We start from the raw sequence: 6128 nt of genomic DNA, 5'->3' as shown, positions 1-6128 counted from the left end.
TAGTTTTTCATTTAAACTGTGGAGATTGGATTTTGTCAATATGGAGGCGTCTAGGCACTTCGGTCAGATGATCCTCGTCAACCATTTCTCTCTACCTCTGTGCACCCTACATACACACACCGTCCTACAAAGAGGGCAGTGATGGTTCCTTTGTGGATAGGTCCTTTGGGAGAGTCTCACTGATGTTTAAAAGCTGTTTGGGAGACTGGAATGGCCCCTTTTTTCTGATTAAGTATCTTGCTTGAACAGAACCTCACTCCTGGCTGTAGTGGCCAGAACCTAGTACTGGTGTGGGAGAGGCTTCCTTAAATGAAGAGATAAACTTGAAACATTTTATCACCAACTTTAATATCCATTTCCTTCTGGGGTTCAAGACTTCTATCTCCAGACTTGTTTCCATCTCTGTTTCTGGCTCTCAGTGAGACAGAGCCAACCTCTGTTTCCAGCTTCTTTTTTGTGAGGCTTGAGGGCCTTTGTTTCAGTGGTGGAACAGGACAAGGAAAGGTACTGGTACCCTTCAGAGCATACCTTCCTTACTAACGGTATGTATGATTCCCTTGCTGACTATTTCTGCTGCTCAAAGGCTGAGGAAGTGTGAGGGGGAAGAGGAGGAATATGCAAGGTTACTCTATCAAAAGTCCAAGGAAAATATTTGAAATAGGAAACAATAGTATGAAATGACATTTTTCTTCCCTGAATATTGCAGAATTTCATTTTTTTAAAATAAAAGCATGTATTTCAAAAGCAGGTTAAGTTGAACAACACAAACCTAGCTTAACTGACATACATTAAATATTGTAACTCAACCAACAATGCACATATTTGTAATTGCACCAAAAGCTTTCACCAAAATTGATCATAGCTCAACTGTCAAGTAAGCTGTAAGTAAGGAAATTTCCCCCCCAAATTAAAATAATAGTGTTCTCTGAACACAGTGGGATTAAGCTAACAGGGAGAAAACTGGAAAGTCCCTAACTTATAAAACAGACAGTATAATTCTAAATAACCCACTGGTCACAGGAAAAAAAAAAATACAAAGGAAATTAGGAGAAAAAAAATATTAATGAAGATACCTTATGTCAAGAAACTGGGAAAGAAGGACGTCCCTGATAGTCTAGTGGCTAGGACTTGGCAGGGGGCCCAGGTTCAATCCCTGGTCGGGGAACTGAACCACATGTGCTGCAACTAAAAATCCCACCTAGCACAACCAAAAGAAAAAAACCCTGTATGCTGTGGCTGGGGATCCCAAGTGCCACAGCTAGGACCCAGTCCAGCCAAATAAAACATAAAAAGAAACGGAAAGAATAGCAAATTCAAGAAGTAGAAGAAATGCAAAAAAAAAAAAAAAAAAGTGAAATAAAAAACAGATGTACAGTAACAAACCAAAAGTCATTCTCTCGAAAATAGTAAAACTGATAAAGCTGATCTGGAAAAAAAGTCAATGTTAGAAATGAAATAAAGGGACATCACTCGTATCTTAGTCTGATAAAGACTGATCTGGAAAAAAAGTCAATGTTAGAAATGAAATAAAGGGACATCACTCGTATCTTAGTCACTGGTCTCATGAACTTCAAGAAACTACAAAGAAAAAACAGGTCTTAATTAAATTTTGAAGCAGTATAACCCAGCCACCAAAAACTATCAAGGATATTGGAAGGAAAACTAGCTGCTAACCTTTTCTATGAATGTAAATGTAAAATTTCCAGTCAAGTCAAATCTAGCAACATACAGAAAAGAAAATGGGTCAAATCTGATTTGGGTTTACTGCAAAAATAGATTGACTTGATGCCTGAATTCAATTAACAAAAAGGAGAAAAATCACAATCATAAATATATACAGGAAAAAGCACTATAAAATTCAATACTGGGACTTCCCTGTTGGTCCAGTGGCTAAGACTCTCTGCTCCCAATGCAGGGGGCTAGGGTTTGATCCCTGGTGAGGAAAGATCCCATGTACCACAACTAAAGATCCTGCATGCTGCAGTGAAGATCGAAGATCCCCCATGCTGCAACTAAGACCTGATACAGCTAAATAAATATTACAGAAGAAAAATTCAATACCTATTTATGAGTTTTAAAAAAACTTTGAAAACCAGGAATAGAAGGGGATATCCTTAATCTAATAAAAATCTTGATATGTGTGTATGTAGATATAAATATATCTATGTGTATATCTGTGTATAATTATTTTGACCTAAAAATTCAAATTCATTTATAATTTAAAGGTTTAAAAGAAAAGGCTTCATATTCATGAAAACACAGAATCTTAATAAAAACTCTGGTTGGGACTTCCCTGATGGTCTGGTGGTTAAGAGTCCACCTTGGAATGCAAAGGATGCAGGTTTGATCCCTGATAGAGAACTAATCCTACATGCCTCAGAGCAACTGGGCCCACTCATCACGCCCGGAGAGTGCACCCCAAGGAAAGGTCCCAAGTGCCACCAACTAAGACCCGACGCAGCCAAATTGTATTTTTAAAAAACCTGTGGTAAACTTCTCAATTATACTGAAATCATTCTCCACAAGATGAAGAATAAGATAAGGATGTCCACTATCACAACTCCATATATCATTAAACTGGTCCCAGCCAGTGTGATGTCAAGAAAATAATAAAGGGAAAAAACAAAAAACATGCTGACAACATGATTGTGTACATAAGTAATCTAAAAGAATACAGATTCTCAGAATTAAGTGAACTTAGCAAGGTCACAGAATACAAAGTCAATATGCGCCTCAAAAAAGTCAATTATGTGTTTCTAAATATGATAAATAGAAAATTAAATTCAAAAATATTTATTATAGCATAATAAATCGAATAGCTCAAAATAGATATGCCAAAAGATATGCAGACTCTACATTGCAAACAACATTCTGGAAAGAAAGATTGACAGGTGTGTGGTCAAGTCATATATGTCAATTCACCTAATATTTTTCTTCCTTGGTATAGGTTAGCTTATATCTGTTGGAAACAAAGTGGGAACTTGTCTATGTTCTCAGCTATTTAGAAATCTCACTATGAAGGTTTCACAATAACTTAGTTTTATTTCTTTAAATTGTATATAAGATAACAGAGAAACATTTTTAATTCTGATGAAATTTCGGGGATGACTTTACAATCTGACAAGAAGTACATTTTGAAAATAAAATTGAGATATCCTAATTGTAAAAAAAAAAAAAAAAGACATAGGTGAAGAGAGATATCATCTCCATGGACTAGAAAATAATATTGGAAGGATACCTGTTCTCTCAAATTAATCTGCCAGTGAAACTCAATTCTAAGTAAAATCCCAGCAGGTTTATTTTTGTGAGGATTAACAAGCTGATTCTAAAATTTGCATGGAACTAGAGAAAAGCCCGAGCAAAGCAATGAAGACCCAGATCAGCCAAAAATAAGTAAATAAAATTATTATTTTTTATTTCATGGAAATGCATTGTGCTAAAACAGCCAAGACCGTCTTGAAGAAAAATGAGATTGGAGTCCTTCCACACCCAGATACCCTCCTTTAACTGTCAACGTTTTAGACCCACCTTTCTGAGACATGATTTATAAATAGCATACAATTGTATTTTACTTTGTGAACTTTTCTGAGAGTTTTATCTTTCACAGTGGTATATTATACCCTTTGCATTGTAGATTTTATTTTTGTCTGTGCTGGGTCTTTACTGCTGCATGGGCTTTTCTCTAGTTGTGGTGAGTTGGGGCCTACTCTCTAGTTGCAGTACGCTAACTTACTGTGGCTTCTCTTGTGGTGCACAGGCTTAGCTGCTCCGAGGCATGTGGGATCTTCCTGGACGAGCGATCAAACACATGTCTCTTGCTTTGGTAGGCAGATTCTTTACCGCTGAGCCACCAGAGAAGCCCCATCCTTTCCATTTTAAATTCTAATCTCTATCATCTTAATCTCTGGTTTGTCTTATACCTCCTTGTCCCCCCCACCTTGATTTTTTGGGGGGAGAGGGGTTATTTTGGAGGTTTTTGTGAGTGTTTTCTCTGGAATGGAAGTGTCTATATATTGTATTGTCTTTCAAAGTTATATATCCTGGCTTTTAAGTTAACAGGTGTGCTTAGTCACTTCAATCGCATCCGACTCTTCGTGACCTCATGGACTGTAGCCAGGCTCCTCTTTCCATAGGATTCTCCAAGCAAGAATACCAGAGTGGGTTGCCATGCTTTCCTCCAGGGAATCTTCCCAACTCAGGGATCGAACCCAAGTCTCTTGTGTCTCCTGCATTGGCAGGTGAGTTCTTTACCACTAGTGCCACCTGGGGAACCCAAATCAACAAGTGGTCTCACAGATTATTTTTTAGGTGGAACTTAATATTTTGAGTATTCCTTTTTGACCAATGAGAAAGGAGAGCTTTATTTCAGAAGTTTGAGAAGTTAGATTAGATGGTCTAGGAAGTAAGTCTCTGAAACCCCAGCCCTGAAACAGAGGTTTAAGGCATCTCCTCTGAGAGTCAGGAGGAGAGCCTAGGCTTGCCTGTGCGGAAGTGTCAGGATACACTGTTTAGTTCTTCCTCTTTGCCAGCTGCCCCTTCATTTCAATTTAGGGCTTCTAGGCCTTTCCTGGGCATGGTTCCCAGAAAATCCCTCTGCTGCTGCTGCTGCCCTGATCAGGTTTCTGGATCTGTTAATAATAGACAGGAGTCGGGGGATGGGACAGGATCATTATGGAAAGAAGAGCAACTAAACCAGATGGACAGTTCCTGTGCTCAGGGCCCTGTCTGCTCCTGTCCTGGATCTGAAGAACATCCTGCAGTGGACCTGTCTTCTAAGCCATTCCTTGGAGCCACAGTAACCTTGTGAAGGTTTTCTAATGGCTTTCCCAAAAATCAGAATACATGATCTGGGGTGCTTATAAGAACACTGAAACAGAAGATTTGAGATTTGAACTCCATCGGAAAATCCAGGAGGAGTGATAACACCTCTCACAGAACACCCAAAAGAGAGGGAGATTGTGCTGCAACTAGGTGAGGCAAATGGTGACTTAGAGAGGCAAACCATATATGTACCGCTGGAGTGTATGGACTTCCCTGGTGATTGAGTGGATAAAAAACCACCTGTCAATGCAGGGGACACGGGTTCAATCTCTGGCCTGGGAAGATCCCACCTGCCACGGGGCAACTAAGCCCCTGCACTACAACTATTGAGCCCACGTGCTCTAGAGCCTGTGAACTGAAACCACTGAAGCCCTCCTGCCTAGAGCCTGTGCTCCACAACAAGAGAAGCCACCACCATAAGCCTGCACACCGCAACCAGGGGTAGCCTCTGCTCTTTGCAACTAGAGAAAGCCCATGCACATCCACGAAGACCCAGTGCAACCAAAGATAAAAATTAAAAAAAAAAAAGAATTTGCCTTGCAATGCAGGGTACTTGGGTTCGATCTTTAGTCAGGGAACTAAGATCCCACATGCTGTGGAGCAACTAAGCCCATGTGCCACAACCAGAGATCGTGAGATTATGATCATGAGAATCCGAGAGATATCCCACATGATGCAGCAAAGATCCCCTAGGCTGCAACTAAGACCCAAAGTAGCCAAAAAAACAAAAAATCCTGGAGTGTAGAAGGGGAGTGCAGAAGGGCTAGGATGGAAAAATAAGGACAGGACAATGTTGGAGGAGTGGAAACGGGAGAATAAGACAAGCATGGGAAGTGGCCTCTCTGAAGTAACATATGAAATCAGCAGTTTAAACCTTAATGCCTCTTAACCTTCCTGTTCCCCGGGAATGGCCTTCCCTCTTCTGCCTCTACTACCTGCATACTCCTTTTCCTTTATTAAAACCTGCTCTCGGTGCAGTAAACTCCACTTATGTATAAATTTTGAGACTCGTAAGGCTTCAGAAATTACCAGTTACTAAAACATGAAACCCTTTTGTTGTAAAATATAACAAAGCTATAGAAAACTACATAAAATGTATAGCTTCATAAGTTATTATGAAGACCCTAATCAGCAACCCAGGACCAGAAACAGAACTTGGCCAGCTATTTCAGAAGCCAGCTACGTGCCCCATCCCACCACAACACCTCTCTCCTCCCCAAAGTAACTGCTATCCTGACATTTATGGGAATCACTCAGGAGGATTTTATTTTAATGGGACTGAAGGTTTAGCTATAAATAAGCACTAA

The sequence above is a fragment of the Dama dama genome, chromosome 8 (assembly GCF_033118175.1).
Source record: "Dama dama isolate Ldn47 chromosome 8, ASM3311817v1, whole genome shotgun sequence".
Lineage (NCBI taxonomy): Eukaryota > Metazoa > Chordata > Mammalia > Artiodactyla > Cervidae > Dama > Dama dama.
Note: the sequence above shows the minus strand (reverse complement) of the source record.